Here is a 20,979-nt window from a genome sequence, read left to right on the forward strand (position 1 = left end):
ATGGTGGGATAGTGGGTAACGTGGTGGGATAGTGGGTAACACGGTGTGATAGGGAGTCACACGGTGGGATAGTGGGTAACGCGGTGGGATAGTGGGTAACGCGGTGGGATAGTGGGTAATGCGGTGGGACAGTGGGTAATGCGGTGGGATAGTGGGTAACTTGGTGGGATAATGGGTAACATGATGGGATAGTGGTAACATGGTGGGATAGTGGGTAACGTGGTGGGATAGTGAGCGTACAGTGGGATAGTGGGCGCACGGTGGTATAGTGGGTAACACTTTGGGATAGTGGGTAACGCGGTGAGATAGTGGGTAACGCGGTGGACTATTATGCAACGCGGTGCGATTGTGGGTATCGCGGTGGGATAGTGGGTAACGTGGTGGGATAGTGGGCAATGCGGTGCGATAGTGGCTAACACGCTGGGATAGTGGGTAACGCAGTGGGATAGTGGGTAACAGAGTGGGATAGAGTGTCACACGGTGGGATAGTGGGTAACGCGGTGGGATAGTGGGTAACGCGGTGGGATAGTGGGTAATGCGGTGGGACAGTGGGTAACGCGGTGGGATAGTGTGTTACATGGTGGGATAGTTGGTAACGCGGTGGGATAGTGGATAACACGGTGGGATAGTGGCTAACACGGTGGGATAGTGGGTAACGCGGTGGGATAGTGGGTAACGCGGTGGGATAGTGGGTAACGCGGTGGGATAGTAGGTAACGTGGTGGGATAGTAGGTAACGCGGTGGGATAGTAGGTAACGCAGTGGGATAGTGGATAATGCAGTGGGATAATGGGTAACACAGTGGGATAGTGGGTAACACGGTGGGATAGTGGGTAACACGGTGGGATAGTGGGTAACGCGGTGGGATAGTGGTTAACACGGTGGGATAGTGGGTAACGCGGTGGGATAGTAGGTAACGTGGTGGGATAGTAGGTAACGCGGTGGGATAGTAGGTAACGCAGTGGGATAGTGGATAATGCAGTGGGATAGTGGGTAACGCGGTGGGATAGTGGTTAACACGGTGGGATAGTGGGTAACGCGGTGGGATAGTAGGTAACGTGGTGGGATAGTAGGTAACGCGGTGGGATAGTAGGTAACGCAGTGGGATAGTGGATAATGCAGTGGGATAGTGGGTAACGCGGTGGGATAATGGGTAACACAGTGGGATAGTGGGTAACACGGTGGGATAGTGGGTAACACGGTGGGATAGTGGGTAACACGGTGGGATAGTGGGTAACACAGTGAGATATTGGATAACACAGTGAGATATTGGGTAACACGGTGGGATAGTGGGTAACGCGGCGGGACAGTGGGTAATAAGGTGCGATAGTGGGTAACACGGTGCGATAGTGGGTAACACGGTGGGTTAGTGGGTAACGCAGCAGGACAGTGGGTAATACGGTGCGATAGTGGGTAACGCGTGGGATAGTGGGTAGCATGGTGGGATAGTGGGTAACGCGGTGGGCTAGTGGGTAACGCGGTGGGATAGTGGGTAATGCAGTGGGATAGTGGGTAACGCGGGGGTATAGTGGGTAACACGGTGGGATAGTGGGTAATGCGCTGGGATAGTGGGTAACGCGGCGGGATAGTGGGTAACACGGTGGGATAGTGGGTAATGCGGTGGGATAGTGGGTAATGCGGTGGGATAGTGGGTAACGCGGGGGGCAGTGGGGAACACGGTGGTATAGTGGGTAACATGGTTGGATAGTTAGTAACGCGGTGGGCTAGTGGGTAATGCGGTGGGACAGTGGGTAACAGGGTGGGATAGTGTGTAATGCGATGGGTCAGCGGATAATGCGGTGGGATAGTGGGTAACACGGTGGGATAGAGTGTTACATGTTGCGATAGTTGGTAACGCGGTGGGATAGTGGATAACGCGGTGGGATAGTGGGTAACGCGGTGGGAGAGTGGGTAACGCTGTGGGAGAGTGGGTAACGCTGTGGAATATTGGGTAACGCGGTGGGATAGTAGATAACGCGGTGGGATAGTAGGTAATGCGGTGGGATAGTAGATAACGCGGTGGGATAGTAGATAACGCAGTGGGATAGTAGGTAACGCGGTGAGATAGTGGATAATGCAATGGGATAGTGGGTAACGTGGTGGGCAACACGGTGGGATAGTGGGTAACACGGTGTGATACTGGATAACGCAGTGGGAGTGTGGGTAACGCGGTGGGACAGTGGGTAACACGGGGGTTAGTGGGTAACACGGGGGGATAGTGGGCACACGGTGGGATAGTGGGTAACGTGGGGGGATAGTTGGCATCGCGATGGGATAGTGGGAAACGCGGTGTGATAGTGGGTAACGTGATGCGATGGTGGGTAACGCGGTAGGAGGGTGGGTATCGCGGTGGAATAGTGGGTACCACGGTGGGACAGTGTGTAACACGGTGGGATAGTGGGTAACGCGGTGGGATAGTGGGTAATGTGGTGGGATAGTGGGTAATGCGGTGGGACAGTGGGTAACGCGGTGGGATAGAGGGTAATGCAGTGGGACAGTGGGTAACACTGCGGTATAGTGGGTAACACGGTGGGATAGTGGGTCATATGGTGGGATAGTGGGAAATACGGTGGAATAGTGGGTAACATGGTGGGATACTGGGTAATGCGGTGGGATAGTGGGCAACACGATGAGAGAGTGGGTAACACGGTGGACTATCAGGTAACGCGGTGGGATTGTGGGTATCGCGGTGGGATAGTGCGTAATGTGGTGGGATAGTGCGTAATCTGGTGGGATAGTGGATAACACAGTGGCATAATGGCTAACATGGTGGGATAGTGGCTAACACTGTGGGATAATGGGGAACGTGGCAGGATTGTGGGTAATATGGTGTGATAGTGGGTAATGCGGTGGGATAGTGGCTAACACGGTGGGATAGTGGGTAACGCAGTGGGATAGTGGGTAACGCGGTGGGATAGTAGGGAATGCGGTGGGATAGTAGGGAACGCGGTGGGATAGTAGGGAACGCGGTGGGATAGTAGGTAACGCAGCGGGATAGTGGATAATGCAGTGGGATAGTGGGTAACGCGGTGGGTTAATGGGTAACACAGTGGGATAGTGGGTAACACGGTGGGATAGTGGGTAACGTGGTGGGATAGTGGGTAACACGGTGGGCTAGTGGGTAACGCGGTGGGATAGTGGGTAATGCAGTGGGATAGTGGGTAACGCGGGGGTATAGTGGGTAACGCGGTGGGATAGTGGGTAACGCGTGGGATAGTGGGTAGCATGGTGGGATAGTGGGTAACGCAGTGGGCTAGTGGGTAACGCGGTGGGATAGTGGGTAATGCGGTGGGATAGTGGGTAACACGGGGGTATAGTGGGTAACGCGGTGGGATAGTGGGTAACGCGGTGGGATAGTGGGTAACGCGGCGGGATAGTGGGTAACGCGGCGGGATAGTGGGTAACACGGTGGGATAGTGGGTAATGCGGTGGGATAGTGTGTAACGCGGGGGGACAGTGGGGAATGCGGTGGTATAGTGGGTAACATGGTGGGATAGTTAGTAACGCGGTGGGATAGTGGGTAACACGGTGGGACAGTGGGTAACAGGGTGGGATAGTGTGTAATGCGGTGGGTCAGCGGGTAATGCGGTGGGATAGTTGGTAACGCGGTGGGATAGTGGGTAACGCGGTGGGATAGAAGGTAAGCGGTGGGATAGTAGGTAACGCGGTGGGATAGCAGATAACGCGATGGGATAGTAGGTAACGCGGTGGGATAGTGGATAATGCAATGGGATAGTGGGTAACGTGGTGGGCTAGTGGGTAACATGATGTGATACTGGATAATGCAGTGGGAGTGTGAGTAACGCGGTGGGAGAGTGGGTAACACGGGGGGATAGTGGGTAACACGGGGGGATAGTGGGTAACACGGGGGGATAGTGGGCGCACGGTGGGATAGTGGGTAACACGGTGGGCTAGTGGGTAACGTGGAGGGATAGTTGGTATCGCGATGGGATAGTGGGAAACGCGGTGTGATAGTGGGTATGTGATGCGATAGTGGGTAACGCGGTAGGAGCGTGGGTATCGCGGTGGAATAGTGGGTACCACGGTGGGACAGTGTATAACACGGTGGGATAGTGGGTAACGCGGTGGGATAGTGGGTAACGCGGTGGGATAGAGTCACATGGTGGGATAGTGGGTAACGCGGTGGGATAGTGGGTAATGCGGTGGGACAGTGGGTAACGCGGTGGGATAGTGGGTAATGCAGTGGGACAGTGAGTAATGCGGTGGGACAGTGGGTAACGCGGTGGGATAGCGGTAACATGGTGGGATAGTGGGTAACGTGGTGGGATAGTGGGCGTACAGTGGGATAGTGGGCGCACGGTGGTATAGTGGGTAACACTTTGGGATAGTGGGTAACGCCGTGAGATAGTGGGTAACGCGGTGGACAATTATGAAACGTGGTGGGATTGTGGGTATCGCGGTGGGATAGTGGGTATCGTGGTGGGATAGTGGGCAACGAGGTGCGATAGTGGCTAACACGGTGGGATAGTGGGTAAAGCGGTGGGATAGAGTGTCACACGGTGGGATAGTGGGTAACGCGATGGGATAGTGGGTAATGCGGTGGGATAGTGGGTAATGCGGTGGGACAGTGGGTAACACGGTGGGATAGTGGCTTACGGTGGGATAGTGGGTAACGTTTTGGGATAGTGGGTAACGCGGTGGGATAGTGGGTAATGCGGTGGGATAGTAGGTAACGCGGTGGGATAGTAGGTAACGTGGTGGGATAGTAGGTAACGCAGTGGGATAGTGGATAATGCAGTGGGATAGTGGGTAACGCGGTGGGATAGTGGGTAACACGGTGGGATAGTGGGTAACACGGTAGGATAGTGGGTAACACGGTGGGATAGTGGTTAACGCGGCGGGACAGTGGGTAATACGGTGCGATAGTGGATAACGCGGTGCGATAGTGAGTAACACGGTGGGTTAGTGGGTAACGCAGCGGGACAGTGGGTAATACGGTGCGATAGTGGGTAACACGATGGGATTGTGGGTAACGTGGTGGGATAGTGGGTAATGCAGTGGGATAGTGGGTAACGCGTGGGATAGTGGGTAATGCGGTGGGATAGTGGGTACCGCGGGGGGATAGTGGGTAACGTGGTGGGATAGTGGGTAATGCGGTGGGATAGTGGGTACCGCGGGGGGATAGTGGGTAACGCGGTGGGATAGTGGGTAACGCGGTGGGATAGTGGGTAACGCGGTGGGATAGTGGGTAACGTGGTGGGATAGCTGATAATGCGGTGGGATAATGGGTAACACGGTGGGATAGTGGGTAACGCGGTGGGACAGTGGGTAACAGGGTGGGATAGTGGGTAACGCGGTGGGATAGTGGGTAACGCGGTGGGATAGTGGGTAACATGGTGGGATACTGGGTAACACGGTGGGATATTGGGTGCACGGTGGTATAGTGGGTAGCACGGTGGTATAGTGGATAACACGGTGGGATAGTGGGTCATACGGTGGGATAGTGGGTAATGCGGTGGGATAGTGGGTAACGCGTGGGATAATGGGTAACGCGGTGGGATAGTGGGTAACGCGGTGGGATAGTGGGTAATGCAGTGGGATAGTGGGTAACGCGGGGGGATAGTGGGTAACGCGGAGGGATAGTGGGTAACGTGGGTGGATAGTGGGTAATGCGGTGGGATAGTGGGTAACGCGGTCGGATAGTGGGTAACACGGTGGGATAGTGGGTAACGCGGCGGGATAGTGGTAACATGGTGGGATAGTTGGTAACACGGTGGGATAGTGGGTAACACGGTGGGCTAGTGGGTAATGCGGTGGGATAGTGGGTAACGCGGTGGGATAGTGGGTAACGCGGTGGGATAGTGGGTAACGCGGTGGGATAGTGGGTAACGTGGTGGGATAGCTGATAATGCGGTGGGATAATGGGTAACACGGTGGGATAGTAGGTAACGCGGTGTGACAGTGGGTAACAGGGTGGGATAGTGGGTAACGCGGTGGGATAGTGGGTAACGCGGTGGGATAGTGGGTAACATGGTGGGATACTGGGTAACACGGTGGGATATTGGGTGCACGGTGGTATAGTGGGTAGCACGGTGGTATAGTGGATAACACGGTGGGATAGTGGGTCATACGGCGGGATAGTGGGTAATGCGGTGGGATAGTGGGTAACGCGTGGGATAATGGGTAACGCGGTGGGATAGTGCGTAATGTGGTGGGATAGTGGATAACACAGTGGCATAGTGGCTAACATGGTGGGATAGTGGCTAACACTGTGGGATAGTGGGGAACGTGGCAGGATTGTGGGTAATATGGTGTGATAGTGGGTAATGCGGTGGGATAGTGGGTAACGCGGTGGGATAGTGGTTAACACGGTGGGATAGTGGGTAACGCGGTGGGATAGTGGGTAACACAGTGAGATATTGGATAACACAGTGAGATATTGGGTAACACGGTGGGATAGTGGGTAACGCGGCGGGACAGTGGGTAATAAGGTGCGATAGTGGGTAACACGGTGCGATAGTGGGTAACACGGTGGGTTAGTGGGTAACGCAGCGGGACAGTGGGTAATACGGTGCGATAGTGGGTAACGCGTGGGATAGTGGGTAGCATGGTGGGATAGTGGGTAACGCGGTGGGCTAGTGGGTAACGCGGTGGGATAGTGGGTAATGCAGTGGGATAGTGGGTAACGCGGGGGTATAGTGGGTAACACGGTGGGATAGTGGGTAATGCGCTGGGATAGTGGGTAACGCGGCGGGATAGTGGGTAATGCGGTGGGATAGTGGGTAACGCGGGGGGCAGTGGGGAACACGGTGGTATAGTGGGTAACATGGTTGGATAGTTAGTAACGCGGTGGGCTAGTGGGTAACACGGTGGGACAGTGGGTAACAGGGTGGGATAGTGTGTAATGCGATGGGTCAGCGGATAATGCGGTGGGATAGTGGGTAACACGGTGGGATAGAGTGTTACATGTTGCGATAGTTGGTAACGCGGTGGGATAGTGGATAACGCGGTGAGATAGTGGGTAACGCGGTGGGAGAGTGGGTAACGCTGTGGAATATTGGGTAACACGGTGGGATAGTAGATAACGCGGTGGGATAGTAGGTAACGCGGTGGGATAGTAGATAACGCGGTGGGATAGTAGATAACGCAGTGGGATAGTAGGTAACGCGGTGAGATAGTGGATAATGCAATGGGATAGTGGGTAACGTGGTGGGCAACACGGTGGGATAGTGGGTAACACGGTGTGATACTGGATAACGCAGTGGGAGTGTGGGTAACGCGGTGGGACAGTGGGTAACACGGGGGTTAGTGGGTAACACGGGGGGATAGTGGGCGCACGGTGGGATAGTGGGTAACGTGGTGGGATAGTTGGCATCGCGATGGGATAGTGGGAAACGCGGTGTGATAGTGGGTAACGTGATGCGATGGTGGGTAACGCGGTAGGAGCGTGGGTATCGCGGTGGAATAGTGGGTACCACGGTGGGACAGTGTGTAACACGGTGGGATAGTGGGTAACGCGGTGGGATAGTAGGTAACGCGGTGGGATAGTGGGTAATGCGGTGGGATAGTGGGTAACAGAGTGGGATAGTGGGTAATGTGGTGGGATAGTGGGTAATGCGGTGGGACAGTGGGTAACGCGGTGGGATAGAGGGTAATGCAGTGGGACAGTGGGTAACACTGCGGTATAGTGGGTAACACGGTGGGATAGTGGGTCATATGGTGGGATAGTGGGAAATACGGTGGAATAGTGGGTAACATGGTGGGATACTGGGTAATGCGGTGGGATAGTGGGCAACACGATGAGAGAGTGGGTAACACGGTGGACTATCAGGTAACGCGGTGGGATTGTGGGTATCGCGGTGGGATAGTGCGTAATGTGGTGGGATAGTGCGTAATCTGGTGGGATAGTGGATAACACAGTGGCATAATGGCTAACATGGTGGGATAGTGGCTAACACTGTGGGATAATGGGGAACGTGGCAGGATTGTGGGTAATATGCTGTGATAGTGGGTAATGCGGTGGGATAGTGGCTAACACGGTGGGATAGTGGGTAACGCGGTGGGATAGTGGGTAACGCGGTGGGATAGTAGGGAATGCGGTGGGATAGTAGGGAACGCGGTGGGATAGTAGGGAACGCGGTGGGATAGTAGGTAACGCAGCGGGATAGTGGATAATGCAGTGGGATAGTGGGTAACGCGGTGGGTTAATGGGTAACACAGTGGGATAGTGGGTAACACGGTGGGATAGTGGGTAACGTGGTGGGATAGTGGGTAACACGGTGGGCTAGTGGGTAACGCGGTGGGATAGTGGGTAACGCGGGGGTATAGTGGGTAACGCGGGGGTATAGTGGGTAACGCGGTGGGATAGTGGATAACGCGTGGGATAGTGGGTAGCATGGTGGGATAGTGGGTAACGCAGTGGGCTAGTGGGTAACGCGGTGGGATAGTGGGTAATGTGGTGGGATAGTGGGTAACACGGGGGTATAGTGGGTAACGCGGTGGGATAGTGGGTAACGCGGTGGGATAGTGGGTAACGCGGCGGGATAGTGGGTAACGCGGCGGGATAGTGGGTAACGCGGCGGGATAGTGGGTAACGCGGCGGGATAGTGGGTAACACGGTGGGATAGTGGGTAATGCGGTGGGATAGTGTGTAACGCGGGGGGACAGTGGGGAACGCGGTGGTATAGTGGGTAACGCAGTGGGATAGTGGGTAATGCGGTGGGACAGTGGGTAATGCGGTGGGACAGTGGGTAACGCGGTGGGATAGTGTGTTACAGGGTGGGATAGTGGCAGGATTGTGGGTAATATGGTGTGATAGTGGGTAATGCGGTGGGACAGTGGGTAACAGGGTGGGATACTGGGTAACGCGGTGGGATAGTGGGTAACACGATGAGAGAGTGGGTAACACGGTGGACTATCAGGTAACGCGGTGGGATTGTGGGTATCGGGGTGGGATAGTGCGTAATGTGGTGGGATAGTGGGTAACGCGATGGGATAGCGGGTAATGCGGTGGAACAATGGGTAATGCGGTGGGATAGTGGGTAACGTGGTGGGATAGTGGATAACGTGGTGGGATAGAGAGTCACACGGTGGGATAGTGGGTAACGCGGTGGGATAGTGGGTAACGCAGTGGGATAGTGGGTAATGCGGTGGGACAGTGGGTAATGCGGTGGGACAGTGGGTAACGCGGTGGGATAGTGTGTTACAGGGTGGGATAGTGGCAGGATTTTGGGTAATATGGTGTGATAGTGGGTAATGCGGTGGGACAGTGGGTAACAGGGTGGGATAGTAGGTAACGCAGTGGGATAGTGGATAATGCAGTGGGATAGTGGGTAACGCGATGGGATAGTGGGTAATGCGGTGGAACAGTGGGTAATGTGGTGGGATAGTGGGTAATGCAGTGGGATAGTGGGTAACATGGTGGGATAGTGGGTAACGTGGTGGGATAGTGGGTAACACGGTGTGATAGGGAGTCACACGGTGGGATAGTGGGTAACGCGGTGGGATAGTGGGTAACGCGGTGGGATAGTGGGTAATGCGGTGGGACAGTGGGTAATGCGGTGGGATAGTGGGTAACTTGGTGGGATAATGGGTAACACGATGGGATAGTGGTAACATGGTGGGATAGTGGGTAACGTGGTGGGATAGTGAGCGTACAGTGGGATAGTGGGCGCACGGTGGTATAGTGGGTAACACTTTGGGATAGTGGGTAACGCGGTGAGATAGTGGGTAACGCGGTGGACTATTATGCAACGCGGTGCGATTGTGGGTATCGCGGTGGGATAGTGGGTAACGTGGTGGGATAGTGGGCAATGCGGTGCGATAGTGGCTAACACGCTGGGATAGTGGGTAACGCAGTGGGATAGTGGGTAACGCGGTGGGATAGTGGGTAATGCGGTGGGACAGTGGGTAACGCGGTGGGATAGTGTGTTACATGGTGGGATAGTTGGTAACGCGGTGGGATAGTGGATAACACGGTGGGATAGTGGCTAACACGGTGGGATAGTGGGTAACGCGGTGGGATAGTGGGTAACGCGGTGGGATAGTAGGTAACGTGGTGGGATAGTAGGTAACGCGGTGGGATAGTAGGTAACGCAGTGGGATAGTGGATAATGCAGTGGGATAGTGGGTAACGCGGTGGGATAATGGGTAACACAGTGGGATAGTGGGTAACACGGTGGGATAGTGGGTAACACGGTGGGATAGTGGGTAACGCGGTGGGATAGTGGTTAACACGGTGGGATAGTGGGTAACGCGGTGGGATAGTGGGTAACACAGTGAGATATTGGATAACACAGTGAGATATTGGGTAACACGGTGGGATAGTGGGTAACGCGGCGGGACAGTGGGTAATAAGGTGCGATAGTGGGTAACACGGTGCGATAGTGGGTAACACGGTGGGTTAGTGGGTAACGCAGCAGGACAGTGGGTAATACGGTGCGATAGTGGGTAACGCGTGGGATAGTGGGTAGCATGGTGGGATAGTGGGTAACGCGGTGGGCTAGTGGGTAACGCGGTGGGATAGTGGGTAATGCAGTGGGATAGTGGGTAACGCGGGGGTATAGTGGGTAACACGGTGGGATAGTGGGTAATGCGCTGGGATAGTGGGTAACGCGGCGGGATAGTGGGTAACACGGTGGGATAGTGGGTAATGCGGTGGGATAGTGGGTAATGCGGTGGGATAGTGGGTAACGCGGGGGGCGGTGGGGAACACGGTGGTATAGTGGGTAACATGGTTGGATAGTTAGTAACGCGGTGGGCTAGTGGGTAATGCGGTGGGACAGTGGGTAACAGGGTGGGATAGTGTGTAATGCGATGGGTCAGCGGATAATGCGGTGGGATAGTGGGTAACACGGTGGGATAGAGTGTTACATGTTGCGATAGTTGGTAACGCGGTGGGATAGTGGATAACGCGGTGGGATAGTGGGTAACGCGGTGGGAGAGTGGGTAACGCTGTGGGAGAGTGGGTAACGCTGTGGAATATTGGGTAACGCGGTGGGATAGTAGATAACGCGGTGGGATAGTAGGTAACGCGGTGGGATAGTAGATAACGCGGTGGGATAGTAGATAACGCAGTGGGATAGTAGGTAACGCGGTGAGATAGTGGATAATGCAATGGGATAGTGGGTAACGTGGTGGGCAACACGGTGGGATAGTGGGTAACACGGTGTGATACTGGATAACGCAGTGGGAGTGTGGGTAACGCGGTGGGACAGTGGGTAACACGGGGGTTAGTGGGTAACACGGGGGGATAGTGGGCACACGGTGGGATAGTGGGTAACGTGGGGGGATAGTTGGCATCGCGATGGGATAGTGGGAAACGCGGTGTGATAGTGGGTAACGTGATGCGATGGTGGGTAACGCGGTAGGAGCGTGGGTATCGCGGTGGAATAGTGGATACCACGGTGGGACAGTGTGTAACACGGTGGGATAGTGGGTAACGCGGTGGGATAGTGGGTAATGTGGTGGGATAGTGGGTAATGCGGTGGGACAGTGGGTAACGCGGTGGGATAGAGGGTAATGCAGTGGGACAGTGGGTAACACTGCGGTATAGTGGGTAACACGGTGGGATAGTGGGTCATATGGTGGGATAGTGGGAAATACGGTGGAATAGTGGGTAACATGGTGGGATACTGGGTAATGCGGTGGGATAGTGGGCAACACGATGAGAGAGTGGGTAACACGGTGGACTATCAGGTAACGCGGTGGGATTGTGGGTATCGCGGTGGGATAGTGCGTAATGTGGTGGGATAGTGCGTAATCTGGTGGGATAGTGGATAACACAGTGGCATAATGGCTAACATGGTGGGATAGTGGCTAACACTGTGGGATAATGGGGAACGTGGCAGGATTGTGGGTAATATGGTGTGATAGTGGGTAATGCGGTGGGATAGTGGCTAACACGGTGGGATAGTGGGTAACGCAGTGGGATAGTGGGTAACGCGGTGGGATAGTAGGGAATGCGGTGGGATAGTAGGGAACGCGGTGGGATAGTAGGGAACGCGGTGGGATAGTAGGTAACGCAGCGGGATAGTGGATAATGCAGTGGGATAGTGGGTAACGCGGTGGGTTAATGGGTAACACAGTGGGATAGTGGGTAACACGGTGGGATAGTGGGTAACGTGGTGGGATAGTGGGTAACACGGTGGGCTAGTGGGTAACGCGGTGGGATAGTGGGTAATGCAGTGGGATAGTGGGTAACGCGGGGGTATAGTGGGTAACGCGGTGGGATAGTGGGTAACGCGTGGGATAGTGGGTAGCATGGTGGGATAGTGGGTAACGCAGTGGGCTAGTGGGTAACGCGGTGGGATAGTGGGTAATGCGGTGGGATAGTGGGTAACACGGGGGTATAGTGGGTAACGCGGTGGGATAGTGGGTAACGCGGTGGGATAGTGGGTAACGCGGCGGGATAGTGGGTAACGCGGCGGGATAGTGGGTAACACGGTGGGATAGTGGGTAATGCGGTGGGATAGTGTGTAACGAGGGGGGACAGTGGGGAACGCGGTGGTATAGTGGGTAACATGGTGGGATAGTTAGTAACGCGGTGGGATAGTGGGTAACACGGTGGGACAGTGGGTAACAGGGTGGGATAGTGTGTAATGCGGTGGGTCAGCGGGTAATGCGGTGGGATAGTTGGTAACGCGGTGGGATAGTGGGTAACGCGGTGGGATAGAAGGTAAGCGGTGGGATAGTAGGTAACGCGGTGGGATAGCAGATAACGCGATGGGATAGTAGGTAACGCGGTGGGATAGTGGATAATGCAATGGGATAGTGGGTAACGTGGTGGGCTAGTGGGTAACATGATGTGATACTGGATAATGCAGTGGGAGTGTGAGTAACGCGGTGGGAGAGTGGGTAACACGGGGGGATAGTGGGTAACACGGGGGGATAGTGGGTAACACGGGGGGATAGTGGGCGCACGGTGGGATAGTGGGTAACACGGTGGGCTAGTGGGTAACGTGGAGGGATAGTTGGTATCGCGATGGGATAGTGGGAAACGCGGTGTGATAGTGGGTATGTGATGCGATAGTGGGTAACGCGGTAGGAGCGTGGGTATCGCGGTGGAATAGTGGGTACCACGGTGGGACAGTGTATAACACGGTGGGATAGTGGGTAACGCGGTGGGATAGTGGGTAACGCGGTGGGATAGAGTCACATGGTGGGATAGTGGGTAACGCGGTGGGATAGTGGGTAATGCGGTGGGACAGTGGGTAACGCGGTGGGATAGTGGGTAATGCAGTGGGACAGTGAGTAATGCGGTGGGACAGTGGGTAACGCGGTGGGATAGCGGTAACATGGTGGGATAGTGGGTAACGTGGTGGGATAGTGGGCGTACAGTGGGATAGTGGGCGCACGGTGGTATAGTGGGTAACACTTTGGGATAGTGGGTAACGCCGTGAGATAGTGGGTAACGCGGTGGACAATTATGAAACGTGGTGGGATTGTGGGTATCGCGGTGGGATAGTGGGTATCGTGGTGGGATAGTGGGCAACGAGGTGCGATAGTGGCTAACACGGTGGGATAGTGGGTAAAGCGGTGGGATAGAGTGTCACACGGTGGGATAGTGGGTAACGCGATGGGATAGTGGGTAATGCGGTGGGATAGTGGGTAATGCGGTGGGACAGTGGGTAACACGGTGGGATAGTGGCTTACGGTGGGATAGTGGGTAACGTTTTGGGATAGTGGGTAACGCGGTGGGATAGTGGGTAATGCGGTGGGATAGTAGGTAACGCGGTGGGATAGTAGGTAACGTGGTGGGATAGTAGGTAACGCAGTGGGATAGTGGATAATGCAGTGGGATAGTGGGTAACGCGGTGGGATAGTGGGTAACACGGTGGGATAGTGGGTAACACGGTAGGATAGTGGGTAACACGGTGGGATAGTGGTTAACGCGGCGGGACAGTGGGTAATACGGTGCGATAGTGGATAACGCGGTGCGATAGTGAGTAACACGGTGGGTTAGTGGGTAACGCAGCGGGACAGTGGGTAATACGGTGCGATAGTGGGTAACACGATGGGATTGTGGGTAACGTGGTGGGATAGTGGGTAATGCAGTGGGATAGTGGGTAACGCGTGGGATAGTGGGTAATGCGGTGGGATAGTGGGTACCACGGGGGGATAGTGGGTAACGTGGTGGGATAGTGGGTAATGCGGTGGGATAGTGGGTACCGCGGGGGGATAGTGGGTAACGCGGTGGGATAGTGGGTAACGCGGTGGGATAGTGGGTAACGCGGTGGGATAGTGGGTAACGCGGTGGGATAGTGGGTAACGTGGTGGGATAGCTGATAATGCGGTGGGATAATGGGTAACACGGTGGGATAGTGGGTAACGCGGTGGGACAGTGGGTAACAGGGTGGGATAGTGGGTAACGCGGTGGGATAGTGGGTAACGCGGTGGGATAGTGGGTAACATGGTGGGATACTGGGTAACACGGTGGGATATTGGGTGCACGGTGGTATAGTGGGTAGCACGGTGGTATAGTGGATAACACGGTGGGATAGTGGGTCATACGGTGGGATAGTGGGTAATGCGGTGGGATAGTGGGTAACGCGTGGGATAATGGGTAACGCGGTGGGATAGTGGGTAACGCGGTGGGATAGTGGGTAATGCAGTGGGATAGTGGGTAACGCGGGGGGATAGTGGGTAACGCGGAGGGATAGTGGGTAACGTGGGGGGATAGTGGGTAATGCGGTGGGATAGTGGGTAACGCGGTCGGATAGTGGGTAACACGGTGGGATAGTGGGTAACGCGGCGGGATAGTGGGTAACATGGTGGGATAGTTGGTAACACGGTGGGATAGTGGGTAACACGGTGGGCTAGTGGGTAATGCGGTGGGATAGTGGGTAACGCGGTGGGATAGTGGGTAACGCGGTGGGATAGTGGGTAACGCGGTGGGATAGTGGGTAACGTGGTGGGATAGCTGATAATGCGGTGGGATAATGGGTAACACGGTGGGATAGTGGGTAACGCGGTGGGATAGTGGGTAACGCGGTGGGATAGTGGGTAACATGGTGGGATACTGGGTAACACGGTGGGATATTGGGTGCACGGTGGTATAGTGGGTAGCACGGTGGTATAGTGGATAACACGGTGGGATAGTGGGTCATACGGCGGGATAGTGGGTAATGCGGTGGGATAGTGGGTAACGCGTGGGATAATGGGTAACGCGGTGGGATAGTGCGTAATGTGGTGGGATAGTGGATAACACAGTGGCATAGTGGCTAACATGGTGGGATAGTGGCTAACACTGTGGGATAGTGGGGAACGTGGCAGGATTGTGGGTAATATGGTGTGATAGTGGGTAATGCGGTGGGATAGTGGGTAACGCAGTGGGATAGTGGGTAATGCGGTGGGATAGTGGGTAATGCGGTGGAACAGTGGGTAACATGGTGGGATAGTGGGTAACGTGGTGGGATAGCGGGTATCGCGGTGGGATAGTGGGTAACATGGTGGGCTAGTGGGTAATGAGGTGGGATAGTGGAAATACGGTGGGATAGTGGGTAACATGGTGGGATAGTTAGTAACGCGGTGGGATAGTGGGTAACACGGTGGGACAGTGGGTAACAGGGTGGGATAGTGTGTAATGCGGTGGGTCAGCGGGTAATGCGGTGGGATAGTTGGTAACGCGGTGGGATAGTGGGTAACGCGGTGGGATAGAAGGTAAGCGGTGGGATAGTAGGTAACGCGGTGGGATAGCAGATAACGCGGTGGGATAGTAGGTAACGCGGTGGGATAGTGGATAATGCAATGGGATAGTGGGTAACGTGGTGGGCTAGTGGGTAACATGATGTGATACTGGATAATGCAGTGGGAGTGGGAGTAACGCGGTGGGAGAGTGGGTAACACGGGGGGATAGTGGGTAACATGGGGGGATAGTGGGTAACACGGGGGGATAGTGGGTAACACGGGGGGATAGTGGGCGCATGGTGGGATAGTGGGTAACACGGTGGGATCCCCCCACACACACACCCCCACACACACCCCCACCCACACCCCCCCCACACACCCCCCCACACACACCCCACACACACACCCCCCCACACACACCCCACACACACACCCCCCCACACACACCCCCTCACACACACCCCCCCCACACACACCCCCACACACACCCCCACACACACCCCACCCACACCCCCCCCACACACACCCCCACACACACCCCCCCACACACACCCCACACACACCCCCCCCACACACACCCCCACACACCCCCCCCCACACACACCCCACACACACACCCCCCCACACACACCCCCCCACACACACCCCCCCACACACACACCCCCACACACACACCCCCACACACACCCCACACACACACCCCCACACAATTATGAAACGTAGTGGGTAACGCGGTGGGATAGTGGGTAACGCGGTGGGATAGTGGGTAACGCGGTGGGATAGTGGGTAATGCGGTGGGACAGTGGGTAACGCGGTGGGATAGTGGGTAATGCAGTGGGACAGTGAGTAATGCGGTGGGACAGTGGGTAACGCGGTGGGATAGCGGTAACATGGTGGGATAGTGGGTAACGTGGTGGGATAGTGGGCGTACAGTGGGATAGTGGGCGCACGGTGGTATAGTGGGTAACACTTTGGGATAGTGGGTAACGCCGTGAGATAGTGGGTAACGCGGTGGACAATTATGAAACGTGGTGGGATTGTGGGTATCGCGGTGGGATAGTGGGTATCGTGGTGGGATAGTGGGCAACGAGGTGCGATAGTGGCTAACACGGTGCGATAGTGGGTAACACGGTGGGATAGTGGGTAAAGCGGTGGGATAGAGTGTCACACGGTGCGATAGTGGGTAATGCGGTGGGATAGTGGGTAATGCGGTGGGACAGTGGGTAACATGGTGGGATAGTGGCTTACGGTGGGATAGTGGGTAACGTTTTGGGATAGTGGGTAACGCGGTGGGATAGTGGGTAATGCGGTGGGATAGTAGGTAACGCGGTGGGATAGTAGGTAACGTGGTGGGATAGTAGGTAACGCAGTGGGATAGTGGATAATGCAGTGGGATAGTGGGTAACGCGGTGGGATAGTGGGTAACACGGTGGGATAGTGGGTAACACGGTAGGATAGTGGGTAACACGGTGGGATAGTGGTTAACGCGGCGGGACAGTGGGTAATACGGTGCGATAGTGGATAACGCGGTGCGATAGTGGGTAACACGGTGGGTTAGTGGGTAACGCAGCGGGACAGTGGGTAATACGGTGCGATAGTGGGTAACACGATGGGATTGTGGGTAACGTGGTGGGATAGTAGGTAATGCAGTGGGATAGTGGGTAACGCGTGGGATAGTGGGTAATGCGGTGGGATAGTGGGTACCGGGGGGGGATAGTGGGTAACGTGGTGGGATAGTGGGTAATGCGGTGGGATAGTGGGTACCGCGGGGGGATAGTGGGTAACGCGGTGGGATAGTGGGTAATGCGGTGGGATAGTGGGTAACGCGGTGGGATAGTGGGTAACGTGGTGGGATAGCTGATAATGCGGTGGGATAATGGGTAACACGGTGGGATAGTGGGTAACGCGGTGGGACAGTGGGTAACAGGGTGGGATAGTGGGTAACGCGGTGGGATAGTGGGTAACGCGGTGGGATAGTGGGTAACATGGTGGGATACTGGGTAACACGGTGGGATATTGGGTGCACGGTGGTATAGTGGGTAGCACGGTGGTATAGTGGATAACACGGTGGGATAGTGGGTCATACGGTGGGATAGTGGGTAATGCGGTGGGATAGTGGGTAACGCGTGGGATAATGGGTAACGCGGTGGGATAGTGGGTAATGCGGTGGGATAGTGGGTAATGCAGTGGGATAGTGGGTAACGCGGGGGGATAGTGGGTAACGCGGGGGGATAGTGGGTAACGCGGGGGGATAGTGGGTAATGCGGTGGGATAGTGGGTAACGCGGTCGGATAGTGGGTAACACGGTGGGATAGTTGGTAACACGGTGGGATAGTGGGTAACACGGTGGGCTAGTGGGTAATGCGGTGGGATAGTGGGTGCACGGTGGTATAGTGGGTAATACGGCGGGATAGTGGGTCATATGGTGGGATAGTGGGAAATACGGTGGAATAGTGGGTAACATGGTGGGATACTGGGTAACGCGGTGGGATAGCGGGTAACACGATGAGAGAGTGGGTCACGGTGGACTATCAGGTAACGTGGTGGGATTGTGGGTATCGCGGTGGGATAGTGCGTAATGTGGTGGGATAGTGGATAACACAGTGGCATAGTGGCTAACATGGTGGGATAGTGGCTAACACTGTGGGATAGTGGGGAACGTGGCAGGATTGTGGGTAATATGGTGTGATAGTGGGTAATGCGGTGGGATAGTGGGTAACGCAGTGGGATAGTGGGTAACACGGTGGGATAGTAGGTAACGCAGTGGGATAGTGGATAATGCAGTGGGATAGTGGGTAATGCGGTGGGATAGTGGGTAATGCGGTGGAACAGTGGGTAACATGGTGGGATAGTGGGTAACGTGGTGGGATAGCGGGTATCGCGGTGGGATAGTGGGAAACGCGGTATGTTAGTGGGTAATGCGGTGGGATAGTGATAATGCGGAGGGATAGTGGGTAACACAGTGGGATAATGGGTAAGGCGGTGGGATAGTGTGGAACATGGTGGGATAGTGGGTAACGCAGTGGGATAGTGGGTAACACGGTGGGATAGTAGGTAACGCAGTGGGATAGTGGATAATGCAGTGGGATAGTGGGTAATGCGGTGGGATAGTGGGTAATGCGGTGGGATAGTGGGTAACATGGTGGGATAGTGGGTAACGTGGTGGGATAGCGGGTATCGCGGTGGGATAGTGGGAAACGCGGTGTGTTAGTGGGCAATGCGGTGGGATAGTGATAATGCGGAGGGATAGTGGGTAACACAGTGGGATAGTGAGTAAGGCGGTGGGATAGTGTGGAACATGGTGGGATAGTGGGTAACATGGTGGGATAGTGGGTAACGCGGTGGGATAGTAGGTAACACGGTGGGATAGTGGGTAACGTGGTGGGATAGTAGGTAACACGGTGGGATAGTGGGTACCGTGGTGGGATAGTGGGCGACACGGTGGGTTAGTGGGTAACGTGGTGGGATAGCGGGTATCGCGGTGGGATAGTGGGTATCGCGGTGGGATAGTGGGTAATGCGGTGCGATAGTGGGTAACGCGGTGAGATAGTGGGTAATGCAGTGGGATTATGGGTATCATGGTGGGATAATGGGTAATGTGATGGGATAGTGGGCAACACGGTGGGATAGTGGCTAACATGGTGGGATAAGGCTAACACTGTGGGATAGTGGGTAACACTGTGGGATAGTGGGTAACACGGTGGATTAGTGCGTAACGCGGTGGGATAGTGGGTAACATGGTGGGCTAGTGGGTAATGCGGTGGGATAGTAGGTAACGCGGTGGGATAGTAGGTAACGTGGTGGGATAGTAGGTAACGCAGTGGGATAGTGGATAATGCAGTGGGATAGTGGGTAACGCGGTGGGATAGTGGGTAACACGGTGGGATAGTGGGTAACACGGTAGGATAGTGGGTAACACGGTGGGATAGTGGTTAACGCGGCGGGACAGTGGGTAATACGGTGCGATAGTGGATAACGCGGTGCGATAGTGGGTAACACGGTGGGTTAGTGGGTAACGCAGCGGGACAGTGGGTAATACGGTGCGATAGTGGGTAACACGATGGGATTGTGGGTAACGTGGTGGGATAGTGGGTAATGCAGTGGGATAGTGGGTAACGCGTGGGATAGTGGGTAATGCGGTGGGATAGTGGGTACCGCGGGGGGATAGTGGGTAACGTGGTGGGATAGTGGGTAATGCGGTGGGATAGTGGGTACCGCGGGGGGATAGTGGGTAACGCGGTGGGATAGTGGGTAATGCGGTGGGATAGTGGGTAACGCGGTGGGATAGTGGGTAACGTGGTGGGATAGCTGATAATGCGGTGGGATAATGGGTAACACGGTGGGATAGTGGGTAACGCGGTGGGACAGTGGGTAACAGGGTGGGATAGTGGGTAACGCGGTGGGATAGTGGGTAACGCGGTGGGATAGTGGGTAACATGGTGGGATACTGGGTAACACGGTGGGATATTGGGTGCACGGTGGTATAGTGGGTAGCACGGTGGTATAGTGGATAACACGGTGGGATAGTGGGTCATACGGTGGGATAGTGGGTAATGCGGTGGGATAGTGGGTAACGCGTGGGATAATGGGTAACGCGGTGGGATAGTGGGTAATGCGGTGGGATAGTGGGTAATGCAGTGGGATAGTGGGTAACGCGGGGGGATAGTGGGTAACGCGGGGGGATAGTGGGTAACGCGGGGGGATAGTGGGTAATGCGGTGGGATAGTGGGTAACGCGGTCGGATAGTGGGTAACACGGTGGGATAGTTGGTAACACGGTGGGATAGTGGGTAACACGGTGGGCTAGTGGGTAATGCGGTGGGATAGTGGGTGCACGGTGGTATAGTGGGTAATACGGCGGGATAGTGGGTCATATGGTGGGATAGTGGGAAATACGGTGGAATAGTGGGTAACATGGTGGGATACTGGGTAACGCGGTGGGATAGCGGGTAACACGATGAGAGAGTGGGTCACGGTGGACTATCAGGTAACGTGGTGGGATTGTGGGTATCGCGGTGGGATAGTGCGTAATGTGGTGGGATAGTGGATAACACAGTGGCATAGTGGCTAACATGGTGGGATAGTGGCTAACACTGTGGGATAGTGGGGAACGTGGCAGGATTGTGGGTAATATGGTGTGATAGTGGGTAATGCGGTGGGATAGTGGGTAACGCAGTGGGATAGTGGGTAACACGGTGGGATAGTAGGTAACGCAGTGGGATAGTGGATAATGCAGTGGGATAGTGGGTAATGCGGTGGGATAGTGGGTAATGCGGTGGAACAGTGGGTAACATGGTGGGATAGTGGGTAACGTGGTGGGATAGCGGGTATCGCGGTGGGATAGTGGGAAACGCGGTATGTTAGTGGGTAATGCGGTGGGATAGTGATAATGC

General features: G+C 55.2%; 1 protein-coding gene across 3 annotated transcripts in view; it reads right to left on the minus strand.

Moving 5' to 3' along the window:
* The window catches only part of adam23a (ADAM metallopeptidase domain 23a), a 305,906-nt gene that overhangs the window by 12,369 nt on the left and 272,558 nt on the right, over positions 1 to 20,979 (minus strand). The window lies entirely within an intron of this gene.

Source organism: Chiloscyllium plagiosum, unplaced genomic scaffold (genome assembly GCF_037043375.1).
Source record: "Chiloscyllium plagiosum isolate Xiang-an unplaced genomic scaffold, Cpla_swu_hap1 HiC_scaffold_7, whole genome shotgun sequence".
NCBI lineage: Eukaryota > Metazoa > Chordata > Chondrichthyes > Orectolobiformes > Hemiscylliidae > Chiloscyllium > Chiloscyllium plagiosum.